The sequence below is a fragment of the Leopardus geoffroyi genome, chromosome B1 (assembly GCF_018350155.1).
Source record: "Leopardus geoffroyi isolate Oge1 chromosome B1, O.geoffroyi_Oge1_pat1.0, whole genome shotgun sequence".
Lineage (NCBI taxonomy): Eukaryota > Metazoa > Chordata > Mammalia > Carnivora > Felidae > Leopardus > Leopardus geoffroyi.
Genome location: NC_059327.1, coordinates 72,324,278 through 72,339,023, shown reverse-complemented (window position 1 = coordinate 72,339,023; position 14,746 = coordinate 72,324,278).

The following is a 14,746-nucleotide window of genomic DNA, read 5'->3' as shown; positions in this document are numbered from 1 at the left end:
GTGCTTGACATCCCCACAATGCCATGAATCTGCTCCTTCACTCAGAATCATGGTGTCCTCCTAGGTTTCCCGTGGCCTTTCCTCCCACTACCCACCCCTCCCATATAAGATCTGCCTAGGGGCGCCTGGGTGGCGCAGTCGGTTAAGCGTCCGACTTCAGCCAGGTCACGATCTCGCGGTCCGTGAGTTCGAGCCCCACGTCAGGCTCTGGGCTGATGGCTCAGAGCCTGGAGCCTGTTTCCGATTCTGTGTCTCCCTCTCTCTCTGCCCCTCCCCCGTTCATGCTCTGTCTCTCTCTGTCCCAAAAATAAATAAACGTTGAAAAAAAAAAATCTGCCTAATCTACCTGCACGTGAAAAGAGTGACTACTTCCTGGGTTCTTTTTCCTTAGTAGGCACGATAATAGTTATGTTAGCTCCATATCACACTTAATCTTTTCAGTAGCTCTTCGGTTTACACGTGGAGAAGTAGTTCACAAAGCCTCCAAAGACTGCTCATTCCACAAAGCCACACTGCCCCTTGTAAAAATCTCTTGCTATCTCCTGCTGTTCTCCTTTTATGTCCGTTTTTATTGCCATTGGCCTATTTCCGAACTTTTCTTTTCCCATGTGGCCTTCTACCATAGACTCTTGATGGGTGTCATGCAGTTTTGCCTTCCTCCAGTCCATGCGCCACAAAACAATTGTTCAGATGTGCACTTTATTTCTTGTCACTTTCCCATCCAAAATCTACTCTGTAGTAGACCTTAACTGCTTAGGGTTCCTAAATATCCCTCTTCCTACACCCCCCGCTTTTTTTTTTTTTTTTTTTGCTTTTTAGGCTTCTAGAGTTTTGCATGTGCTGTTACCACTTACTGAAATGTCTAATGTTGCTCCTGCTCTGCTCAATATCAGGTGATCTCTTTTTTTTTTTTTTTAAATTTTTTTTTTTTTTAACGTTTATTTATTTTTGAGACAGAGAGAGACAGAGCATGAACGGGGGAGGGGCAGAGAGAGAGGGAGACACAGAATCGGAAGCAGGCTCCAGGCTCTGAGCCATCAGCCCAGAGCCGGACGCGGGGCTCGAACTCACGGACCGCGAGATCGTGACCTGGCTGAAGTCGGACGCTCAACCGACTGCGCCACCCAGGCGCCCCACAGGTGATCTCTTTAAGAGGTTCTCAGCTCTGGCTGTATGTACGGATCATCAAATATCCTTTTTAAGGTATTTTAAAAATGCCTATTCCAAAAAACAATGTGATTTAATTGTCTAGGGTGGGTCTGATCTTGGCATTTGTTCCAAACTCCCCAGATGATTCTAAAGTGCTCAGATGCTCCTTCCTCTTATGTTCCATTTATGTACTGTGATTGCCTCTATTATAATATTGATCACTTCCTATTATAATTTATTTTCAAGTTTAATTTCCCAACGACAACATGAACTTTTAGAAGGCTTGAGACCACGTCATTCATCTTTATGTTCTCTGCACTTACAAAACAAATATTTGTTGAATTAATGATTCTGTTGTCGGGATCTGGGGGGTATATTTATTGTGCCAGGTACAGGCAACACCTACAAACCTTACATTTGTGCATTAAATGAATTTTTATTTTCCTCTCCTTTGGTACCTTTAAATTTAAAAGCAATTTAACTTATGTCAGATTCTAGAAATGTTAATTATTTTGAACAATTTTTGTTTTTAAAGCAATAGAAAAATAAATCTTAAGGAAACTAAAGTAAGTAATCAAATGTGTTTTCTGGGTGAAAAAGTTGATTAAAAATTATACATATTTCTGTGCAAAAACACACCAGCGGTTATCATTGTCCGCTCATCTCTGCCATGTTGCCTAGAATTTATCACTGTCATATTGATCCTTTTTGAAGCCTCTACATCCAAGGTGTTATAAAAGCGACTCCAGAAGCACTTATTATTCATGCATTTATTTTTAAGCTTTAATTCACACTTGTGATTATATATTAAGAATTATATGTCAGGGGCACCTGGGTGGCTCAGTCATTTGAGCATCCGATCTTTGATTTTGGCTCAGGTCATCATCCCAGGGTTGGGGGATTGAGCCCTGCTTCGGGCTCCATAATGAGTGTGGAGCCTGCTTAAGATTCTCTCTCTCTGTCCCTCTCTGCCCCTCCTCTGCTTGCACCCATGCATGCATGCTCTCCCTCTTTCTCTCTCAAGTAATGAAAAAAAGAATCAAACTTCATGTTGGAGATTCTGAATTTAAGACCTTACAGTGCACTTCTAATGCTTTCAGTTCTAAACTGAAAAAAACAAAAAACAAAAAACAGCTCATCATTAGCTATGTTTATTGCAACACCATTCTTAGACTTTAAATCAGATTTACATTTTAATCCATTTGATAGCAAGCTACGTAATATGCCATCTTCAATGAGGACTGTGAACTCTGGATGTTTTAATATGCAAAATGCAAATTTCAAAGAGCATAATTTTATATTTATTTTCTGTGCTTGCTTATTTTTTGGAAGTTGTTAATTTTAGTGCAGATACATATTTTTCCTTAGCTCTGCTGTACCTCAATAAAAAAATGTTCAAATGCATTTCTAGTAGTTAAATTTGAACAAACAGAATCTTCTCAACTAGAAGAAAATACCATGTATGTTATTATAAAAGTGTCTCGCAGTTAGAAATAATGATAATTTATCAATAATTAAAATTTTCAGGGAGACAGCAGGACAGAGCCACACAAATTATCATCCTGGGTTTCCATATAATGTTAACTTTTGTTTCCCTGTGCACTATTGGTGGGAATGCTAACTGGTACAGCCACTGTGGAAAAGAGTGTAGAGTTTCCTCAAAAAGTTAAAAATAGAGTTACCCTATGATCCAGTAATTATACTCCTGGGTACTTACCCAGAAAATACAAAAACACTAATTTCAAGTTATACACACACTCCTATGTTTATTGCAGCATTATTTATAATAGCCAAATTATGGAAGCAGCCGTGTCCATCGATAAATAGCTGGATAAAGAAGATGTGATGTGTATACACACACACACACACACACACACACACACACACAGTGGAATATTATTCAGCTATAAAAAGAATGAAATCTTGCCATTTGCAATGACATGGATGGAGCTAGAGAGTATAATGTTAAGTGAAAAAGTCAGAAGCGGACAAATACAATGTGATTTCGTTCATGTGGAATTTAAGAAACAAATCAAACAAGCAAAGGAAAACAAAAGAGAGAAAGAGACAAATAAGCAGATCTTAACTATGGAAAACAAACTGATAGTTACCACAAGGGAGGTCGGGAGGGGAGATGAGTGAAATAATAGGGGATGGGGATAAAGGAGTACACTTAACACGATGAGCACTGAGTAATGTATAGAATTGCTGAATCACTATATTGTATACCCCAAATAATATGACACTGTATGTTAACAATGGCATTGAATAAAAAACTTAATAGAGGGGCACCTGGGTGGCTCAGTTAAGCGTCCAACTTCGGCTCAGGTCATGATCTCACGGTCCATGAGTTCGAGCCCCGCATCGGGCTCTGTGCTGACAGCTCAGAGCCTGGAGCCTGCTTCGGATACTATGTCTCCCTCTCTCTCTGACCCTCCCCCGTTCATGCTCTGTCTCACTCTGTCTCTCTCTGTCTCAAAAATAAATAAACATTAAAAAAAACTTAATAGAAAAGAGCAAAGTAATAAAGGTAATAAAAAAATTAGGCCAACTGAGCCTTAAGATTTATATTGACTCTAGCCATATTCTCTACAATCTCCTCTTTCACCTCTGGCTTTTAAGTTTATTTTGCCAATATCATTTATTTTTGCATGTAATTGTTTCCTTGCTGACCATAACTAAAGAAAACATTCTAATTTTAAGAACCATCTCAGATCATATCGCATACATGAAACTTCCCCCAACTCCTCAATATAGGCAGAGTGGATAATTTCCTCCTCAATGCTCTTACCACTCAGTTCATTCTTTATTGTAGAAACTATATAGTTTCGATACGGTTATTGGTTTAGGAGTATGTCTCCCCCTCTTGGAACATAAACTATTTGAAGATGGATTACTCACCTTTGCACAGCCACAATCCGAAACATTGTCAGAGACATGGTAGTTGACCCAAACTAAAAATAATTATTACATTCAAATATTCTGCAACACCCCTCCCCACAAATACACATAAAAAGATACCAAATGCTGTTTTTACCCTATTTTTTCTAATGTCCTGAACTCTTTAGTTTATGGAGTTTAGTAAATGAAGAAGCCACTTAATTTCCTACCTGAGACATAATGTAGCACTGACACTGAAGTCACTACTAGGCTGAAGTCACTACAAAAGGGCAATTGCTAGAGTGGGTTTTATTTCTCTGGATGGAGCAGAGGGTAATCATGGTACTGGTTTGATTTATTTTCATGCTTTATTAAATAAAATTAAGACATGATAACACTGGCATACTAAAAAGCTGCTGTTTCCCTTAGAATTTTGAAAACAAATACATTTCTTAGGTATGTTAGGCTCTTGCATTTAAATATTTAACAATTATTGGGGCGCGTGGGTGGCTCAGTCAGTTGAGCATCCGACTTCGGCTCAGGTCATGATCTCACAGTTCGAGAGTTTGAGTCCCACATCGGGCTCAGTGCCGACAGCTCAGAGCCTGGAGCCTGCTTTGGATTCTGTGTCTCCCTCTCTCCCTGCCCCTCCCCCTCTTACACTCTTTCCCTCTCTTGAAAATAAACATTTAAAAAAATGTTTTTGAATTTTAGCAATTATTTAATTTACAAGTCAATTTCTCCTCTCAGCAAGACTGCTTTCTGGTGCTTTCCTATCCCATTCCTTCCAAATCTTATCACCAAACTTGTTACTGAGTACAATTCTCTACCTCACATACAGTGGGTGATGTGTGAAGACATACTTGTGTGAGCATCTTCAAAATCAATTCTTGTTGGCTGAACATAGGTAAAGGTAGTAGGGTGTAAGTTGATATTTATAAATGTCCCAGTTGAAATTTCCATGGAGGCATGGAGGGATTTTCCTTAAACCGGACTGAGGGCCCTTGACATCAAGGCTAAATCTTGAAAGATAATCAAAGACTCAATAGTACCAGGGAGCCAGTCTCTTCAGAAGAACCTCACTGAAGATAAAGGAGAAATCCTGCATCTACAGACTTCTAAGAGTGGAAGTGAACCAGGAAATCAGAAGTGTTTAGGAATTTAAGAATGGCTGACCAATAAAATACCTCATAAAGGCACCCATGGGAATGAAGACTGCTGTATCCAGGATGCATTAATGACAGGATTTGGAATGTGTGAGACTGAAGATAGGCTGGATAGGGAGCTGCTCTGAACGATGTGTCTCCATCTCACATTATGCATATGAGTTGTGGTTTGTGGCTAGTTAAAATGAATGTTTTTAAAACTATGCTGACTCCAGGTTATTGTACTAGCTCTCTATTTTGCTGAGAATTTGTGCTGTAAAACCTATGTGGCTTGGATTTGGTCTTACTCTAGTAGCTAGTCAATTTCTCCTTTCTTTTCTATTTGCAGTCTTCTTATAGTTTATGGTAGATTTTTACAAAAATAGTTACCGTAATTTCTTATCCTATGTCTATACCTTTTGCTAGTGCCTTTCCACACTGACCCTAACTTGCCCATGTGATTTAGTGACCCATAGAGCATTAGGTAACTTGAAGGAAACATTATGTTGAAAGTGCTTGTACATCGGGGTTCACCCTCTTCCTACTCTTGGAACTCTGCTATGTGTGGAAAACTATGCTGTCAGTGTGAAAGGCCATCCTTGGTAATACACCCACCAGCTGCTTTTCCAACTGAATGCAATGCCTGAGAGGACTCAGGAGAGATCAATTTATTTTCAGTGTGTCATAGATTGCCACCCCAGATCAAAGAACCACTAGCGTCATCTACAAAATAGTGAGCTAAAGAAATGGCTTTTGTTTTGAGTGACTATGTTTGGGGTAATTTTTTTTTTTTGCAACAAAAGCTAACTGATAAAGAAAGTGATACCTAGACTTGGGGTGTTTCCATAACCACCACCGCCAACAACAAACACGTGACAGTGACACTGGAAACCATTCGGGGGCAGAAGCCATAAGATACTTTGCGAAGTCTGGAGGATTGGCAAGCCAACTGCTAGTGGAAGATGGAAAGATTGTGACATGTGTTACGTAATCTTATGAAACAACTCATAAAACTCTCGCCTAGGGTAATTTAGAAAATAAAACATGGGAACCTTGGCAGGATCATTTTCAGAGAGAGTTTAAAATTCCATTGGCTTCTTTTAGTTGTCTATGAAAGTGACAGGGAAAGAAAGATGAGCTCTAAAGAAAGAACAGATCAGCTTGCAAGAAGAACTTATGTAGAATGCAGAGGAGGTAGGGTGTGCTGGATTAATTGGTTTCCATTTGCAGTCTCTCCAGCCAGTAACAGTCCCAATGCAAATGAAAACCTAAGAGTGTTTTAAAAAGTCAGGACGCTCCCAGTAAAACATGGTCTCTTCATCAAGATCAAGTCAAGAATACATCTGTAAGAACCTTGTTAGGACTCTAAGAAAAATCTAAGGTGATGTCTAGTGGAACTTGTCAGGTAGATAAAGGACTTCAAATAAGTCTAAATAGGACTCTAAAGAGACTCTAAATAACATTGCCTCATAAGAAGCCTGAAGTAGAGAAAGGCCTTCTTGAAAATAATTGTGGGAATGACTTTTGTTAAAAGATGCACAAAAAGCACACAAATGTTTGAAGGAAGTTATATCAGCAAAAGGACTGCTAACTTAGACTAAAAGAAACTGAGTCACTTCAAATGAAGAAGAGGTCTCTGGACTCTCAAATTTCTATTGGAGGCAGACTTAGAAAGTTACTCAACTGCCAACTTGGGCCATTTACTTTTTACAGAAAAGGAGGATATATCAGAAGGAGAAGCCAAAAGCCAAGAGGGCAGAGCTAAGAGTCATAGAGAAGAGATTGTTTGCAAAACGACGGCTAAAATTCCTATTCCACTCTTAGTTCTTCTTGGTAGTTCTTCCCACACTGCCTTGGGGCTTGTCATGTGACTTCTTTTAGTGGATGTGACATCAGAAAACTTGATCTAAGTAGAGGCTTAAGAGTGCTTATTCATTAGGGCCTGTCCTTTTCCTGATCTTGGATCTCTGCTTCGTCTACATAAGGAAGTGTGGCCAACCTATTTGATGAGTAACATTTGGCCTAGACCCTTGTCACTCTACGTGCCTCCACCAACCACTAGACCTCTGAGTGAGATTCTATTAAAATATCGAGTAATGGTCAGCTACCCTCTTAACTAACACATGGGACACTCCTGGGGAGGTAAGCTAGAACCAACCAGGCAATCTACAGAATCACGAGCTAATAAATGGTTATTATCTGAACCACTAAATTTTGGGGTAGCTTGTTATACAGAATAAGCTAGGTGAAGCACACTTTGTCTAAGGCATTTATATTTTATATTTCTCTTTTTTAATCAAAGTATAGTTGACACACAGTGTTACATTAGTTTTAAGTATATGACATAATGATTCAAAAGTTTATACATTATGCTATGCTCAGCACAAGTATAGCTACCATCTGTCACCATACATTATTAACACAGTACTATGACTATATCCCCTATGCTGTACTTTAAAAAATTTTTTTTAATGTTTATTTATTTATTTTTGAGAGAGACAGAGACAGAATGCTAGTGGGTTAGGGGCAGAGAGAGGGGGAGACACAGAATCCGAAGCAGGCTCCAGGCTGTCAGTACAGAGCCCAGTTGCGGGGCTTGAACTCACGAGCTGTGAGATCTGACCTGAGCCGAAGTCAGACGCTCAACCGATGAGCCACCCAGGCGCCCCCACTATGCTGTACTTTTTATTCTTGTGACTTATTCATTCCATATCTTATTATATTTTAATTAATTGCTTAGATGTCTGTAACTACTCCTGTGCTATCGTCACCATGCTTTAGTAGAGCACATCATGTCTTAGTCACCCCTTTATCCCTAGCAACTGGTATAGTGTCTGGGAGATAATTAGGAAGGGAAATGTGATTGCCTTTGAAAAATATAAAACTGATTATGTTGCTTCCCTAATTAAAATTCTAAGCTCTTTGCATATGCATCCAAGGTATTCAATGCACACTTTTAACCACACACGTTAAGCTTTTAACATGCTTTTTTTGTTGACAACTATTAATGATTCTTCTCCACCTCCATCTTCCCCCAGCTCTAAGATGCTTACTTTGAATTCATGAACAATTTATTAACAGCTAATATATACCTGGCATATGATGTGCTAACATTCTAACAAAGAAAACAGGATTTAAAACAAATGCAAATACAAACATAAAAATATGTATTACTAATGCAATAATGAGCATATATATTGAGTACATTGACCAGCACAAAGGAGTGCTCTTGGAGGAAGTGAGAGGAAATACCTCAGCTGTGCTCAGTGTTGCATTATGACTCTGTTGTCATAATGTTGACAGTGTTGCATTATGACTCTGTTGGAGAGAATAAGTGAGAGGAGAAGCAGCAGCATGGATAGACTCCAAGTGGCAGGAAACTGCAAGGAACACAGGGATACAAAATATTTTGTATGGTTGCACTGTAGGGGTGAGAAGGTCAAGTGCAATTCTTGCCTAGAGAGGTGAGGCAAGGACAGTTAGGACAAACTGCTTCTGACATCAAGGAGCTTGGGAACACTCCAACAGGCTTACTTGGAGGGGAAGGAACAGAGGTGAGTCATGATAAAAAGTTTGTGTTATAATAAGTAGTCCCAAAGTCGTAAAATATGGCAGTGGTCCTATTGTCTTCCATCCATCCAGATGTAAATGCTAGAATAAATGGGAGGAGTATTATGGATTCTGTTGCCTTTTCTGAATAAGACACAAGGACTAAAACTTTTTAAGTATGCACATCAGTTCAGCCTGTTCATAGTGGAATGGATCTAAGTTCCCTGGGAGAAGGGAAGGTAGTTTTGCTGATGGATTATCCTTGTCGAATGCTTAACGCTATGGTATGCACCCAATGACTTCTCAGTTCAAGTTTGTTGCTCATGACATACATGTTCAGTAAACTTATATTTCAAATGCAACATATGTTTTTGTACTTACTCTCTAGGCATGGAGAGTGCTTAGACTGAATAGATTTTTAGAAGTTCAGTTGTGATAGAAAATTCTTCCTCAATTTTAAACTGCATTTAAAGGGAACATAACCTGTAACTCTCTTAAAGGTTATTTCCAGAGCTCATACTTGAAGGAATTTATTGTGCTTTGTGTTTGTACTACCATCATTTTGTTTAAACACGGTCTTCACTCTGTTCCATTTTGTATTTCTCTTTCTCCTTAAAAATTCAATCTTAAATGTGTTGAGTGAAATCAGTATTTTAATAAAACTGACAGCTCAGATCGGAGAGTGGAAGGTCTGTATTGCCACACCTATATAAAGAGAGCACTTGCCCTCTCAAGTGTGACTAATGACCACACACAACACAAAGAGAACTGATTTCAGAAAGAGCACTGCAAATCTTATCTTTATGAACAGTAATGCCTAGCCATTAACAATGTTTTGCAGTAGATACCCCTGCTAAACACACCCTCAGATGTCACCCTTTCATTATAGGGAAAGCTGCTTTCATTCCCCTCTTCCATTTAATAAAGGTAAGCTCCCATGTGCTGAATCGCATTCCTGAAAGTGTTGATACATAGGACCAGATACCACAGTATAAAACTGATGTCTCTTAGCTAAAATGTCACCATCGTGGGTCTGCCTTATGCTTACTAATTGCCCATGAATCTACTTCCAACATTCAGGAATCTAAGAAAGTAAAGGTAGAGAAATTTTCAGTGGACCAGGAAGAAAATATGTATGTGACCAGAGATGGGATCTGTTGATGGAAGGGAGAAGCCTGGTGAGATAAAAATGGAGATGATAGATTGAAAGCAGGAGTCCTGGGGTTGAATCGTAGACGTAGACTGAAGGAAATGTAATTTTCCCTGGTTTAATTGGGCATGGAGGCAAAATAAACAGGAAATGTTTTTATGTCCTGTACCAACTATTATACCTACTGTACTGAGAACAATGTCAGAACACAAAGGTGAAACATATTTAAGATTGGTAGCAACATCTGGAAAGTTCAAGTCTCAGACTTCTAAACCCTTTTACTGGATCACTTATATCTCTTTTTGGTTACTGGACCATCATTTAATTTAGTTAAGGTCCCTGTATCAAGTCAGAATTTTTTTAGACCATATTTTATTAATTTTTTCAATTAATCATCCATTAACCATGGATGATTTTTGAATAACTGGAAAGCAAGTTATTCAAAGTCGAGATTTTTCCCTGCAGTTTCCTACTTTGATGAAAACTGACTTCCTAGGAATAAACAAGGAAAATGTGCACATTTATGATACAACAAGGCAAAATAGAAAGCAGTGAGAAGCAAAAAAGAAAGTTTAACATAAATTATGTCGTTCAGCTATGGTTTTTATTTAAAAAAATTATATAGCACCATGGGATGGACTGTTACAATCACATCATCACCCTTGGAATACTTTACCAGTAAGTTTCAAGATGGAAAAATTAACTTTGCTGTCCATTATGATTATGATCATCTGTCTTTGTTTACCTTAGCCTGGCTTTAAAATTAAAAAAAAATATTAATGGAAAGGAAGTATTTTGGAGTTATGTATCACCTTGTTTTTAGCTCCATTTACATATATCATAGAACACAAAAGTTACTGATTCTTCTTGTATGGCAAGGTTTTTGCCAGTCAGTAGATGAAGTAGGGGTGAGGATGTGTCTGATCAGTCTATCCAGAAAATACAATCAGATGGTGCAAAATAGTTTTTTATGAGAAAGGGGCTCAATTTTCAAATCCTTGAGTGTAACGAAACTTTGAATTTGCCTCTCAAAAAGCCTGCTGGTGACCCATGCCGCAAGATTATTTATCCTCTTCCTAAAGAAGGAAGCCTATCCTCAAAATGAAGCCCCAGTTACAATCAATGTGCTTGTGGGTTGGGGCAGAAGAAGAAAATGAAAGCTGTCAGATGATAACATACACCTAAAACCTGCTGATCTTGTTTTTTATATACAAACGAGTCGGCTAGGTCAAGGAGGAAATGATACTCGTTAGATTTCAAAGCGGTAATTGAGTGAACTCCAGGTGCTCCTGTGTACAGCAAGCTTCTTTCAATTCCTGTTTTCAGCAAATATCTGTGGAATAAGTAAAACTGCAAAGGTCACAGATATTAACGATAATTTTTATGTTATATAAATACTGGATTTAATTTCCTCATATTCAGTGAAGAATTTCTGTACCTATTTTCCTGAGAGTCAATACACCAATAATTATTTTCTTTATCAAGTTCTGGTAGTGAGATTATGTACGATTCATGACCTGAGCTGAAATCAAGAGCTGGATGCTCACCTGACTGAGCCACCCAGGTGCCCCAGTTCATGATATTTCCTTAAACCCTTTTATTTTTATTTATTTATTTATTTATTTATTTATTTAAGTTTATTTCTTCGAGATAGAGAGACAGTGTGAGCAGGGGAGGGGCAAAAAGAGATGGAGAGAGAGAGAGAATCTCAAGCAGGCTCCATACTGTCAGTACAGGCCTTGACGTGGGGTCAAACTCACAAACTGTAAGATCATGCCCTGAGCCAAAAGCGAGTTGGACGCTTAACTGACTGAGCCACCCAGGCATCTTTTAAACCCCTTTCAATGTGTATAGAATTTGTAGTGGTAACTCCACTTTCTTTTCTGATACTGGTAACTTGTGTTTCTTTTTTTCTTAATCCATCTAGCTAAAGTTGATTAAATTGATTTTTTTCGGAGAATCAGTTTTGGGCTTTGTTAATTTCCTTTATTGTTTATTTTCCATTTTATTAGTTTCTACGTTTTATTATTTTCTTCTATTTAAATCGGTCATTAATACACCATAGTCTTTTTTCTAATAATTTAAAGCTGTAGCTTTCTCTCTGAGAACTACTTTAATAACACCAATTTTTTGATATGTTGTATTTTAATTTTCATTTAGCTTAAAAAATGTTAATATCTGAGTTCTTCTCTATGAATTATATAAAAGGTTACTTTATAAGTATTTGAAGTTTTCTAGAGATTTTATTGTTATTGATTTCTAATTTTATTCCACTGTGGCCAGTGAACATATTCTGGATGATTTTCATCCTTTTTTAGTCTATGGAGACTTCCTTAGCCCAACATTGTGGTCTATCATAGTGAAAATACCATAAGCACTTGCAAACAATGAGCCTTCTGCTGAGTTTAGAGTTCTATGAATATCAATAAGGTCAATCTTGTTGAGAGTGTTCAAATCTTGCATATCTTTACTGACTTTTTTGCATAGTTATTCCACCAGTTTTTGAGAGGACTACTAAAATCTATAATCATTAATACAGATTTATCTATTTTTCTCTTTAATTTCTATCACTTTTAGCTTCATGAACTTTCTTTTTATTTATTAGTTTCATGAACTTTTTTTCATTAGCTACATGAACTTTTAATTTCTGTTATTACTATAAACCCATTTACAATTGCCTTTCTTGTAAATTAACTCTTGTACTGTTATGAATTATTTCTCTTTATCTCTGATAATAATCTTTGCCTTGATATTTTTTCACTTTATTTTATTTTAATATACACATTCTGACCTCCTTAATCTTAGTTTGCTTGGCATAACATGTATCCATTTTTCAATAACTCAGTTTTATTACATAGAGCCCTTATGTGCGGGAGCAAAAAAAAAAAGTATTATTTTATCTGAAAAATTTTCTTTCTTCATTTTTGAAGGCTATCTTCACAAGGGTGTATAATTCTGGGTTGAAAACTTCTTTCATCACTTTAAAGATGCTGATCCATTCTCTTTTGGTCTCTATTGTTTTCATGAGAATGCTACAGCCATTTGAATAACTGTCTCTACATTTAACATATGCTTTTTCTCTGCTGTTTTTCAAGATGTTCTCTTTATCATTGCTTTTCAAAAATTTATCACTTAATTAGGCATGTTATTCTTTGGCATTTACTGAACTTTTCAAATATGTAAATTCATATCTTTCACCAAATTGGGGGAATTTTTGGCTGTCGTTTCTTCAAAAGTATCTTTTGCCTTGTTCTTTCACCCCTTTCCTTTGGAGACTCCAATTGCACCTATGTTAGACATTTTGATATTGTCCCACCAATTACTGAGAGTCTGTTTATTTTTAAAATATTTTTCTCTATCAGGTTGCATAATGTGCATAATTGATAGATTTTCAGGTTTACAGAATCTTTCCTCTGTCATCTCCATTCTGCTATTAAATTCATTATTTGAACACTTTTACTTTTGGTACTGTATTTTGCAATTCTAGAAATTTGATTCATGTCTTTAGGTTTTCTATTTTTTAGTTTTTAGTTCTTTCAAACATAATTTCTTTTACATCCTTGGACATGGTTTTAATATCTTCCTTTAACTCCCTGTCTCCTCATTCTAACATTTGGATCATCTGGAATCTGTGTCCGTTGATTGTCGTTTTTCCTTGAGAATCAGTTGTGTTCTCCCACTTTTTGGTATGTTGGTTAACTTGAACTTGTAAATGTTACGCTGTGAAGGTTTTGGATTCTATTAATATCCCTCCAAAAGAATGCAGTTTTTTGTTTGTTTGTTTAAGCAATTAATTTGGTTTGTATCAGATGGAAGACCCGCTCCTGGGAAGGAGCACACACCTCAGTTCCCTTCTTCTAGTCTCAGACACAGTGATTGGAGACGGACACACACATAGTGAAGATGTCAGCAGGGACTTAGGCATAGGTTATATACAGAATTTGAGACTCCTTTCTCTGCCTGTCTTCTTTTGGTGATTTTGCTTCTCATTTTTCAGTGGTTCTGGTTGCCCCAAATCTGGTCTTCTGGTTCTTCAACCAAGAAATATAGTGGATTTCCTACTACATTTTTAACCATCCTACCTGGCACAGATTGTGAAGGCCCTGCAAAGTAGGGAAAATTTACTCAGTGCTCTTCCCTTCTCCCCAAGTGATGATTTCCCTCCAAAATTTGCTGCTGCTTTCTCCTTCATTCCCCTCTCCGTCTTTCTCCTCTTCTTCTTTGCCTTCCAAAAAACTTCCATAGTTGTTTTTATAATTATTCCAGCATGTGTAGTTGTTGTCTGAGGAGGATGAGTCTAGCAAAAGCTTACTTGACTATTGTTGGAAGTGGAATGCATAGAATTGATATCACAGAACAAATTCCATTCTCTTTAGAAAGAAAAGAGATGTCTGTTCATAGAACAAATATTTTGGGAAGCATTTTATCATTATCTAAACTTCTTTTTTTAAAAAAAGATTTTACTTTTAAGTAATCTCTACACTTAACGTAGGACTTGAACTCACAACCCTGAGATCAAGAGTCACATACTGTACTGACTGAGTTAATCAGGTGCTCACTAACTTCTTGGCAAATATTTTCTGTCAGATACTGTAGTAAACGTGTCAATTCCAGGTTCCTATGGTCACCATTATGGATGCTGTTGAAAAATGATGGTACCTTGGCCAAGCTGTTACCTCAGATATAGCGATTGGGGGTGGAAAACCATAAGTATTTGTACTATATAAAATGCTGCTGTAAGTGGAATGAATGTAAAATAAAAACTACTCCAGATAGAAATCTGAAAACACCTGCATGCACCTGGGAAAATTACCATGTCAAAGATTAGATAACTAGTACTCACCAAATATCTATGAAATCCCTACATTTCTCC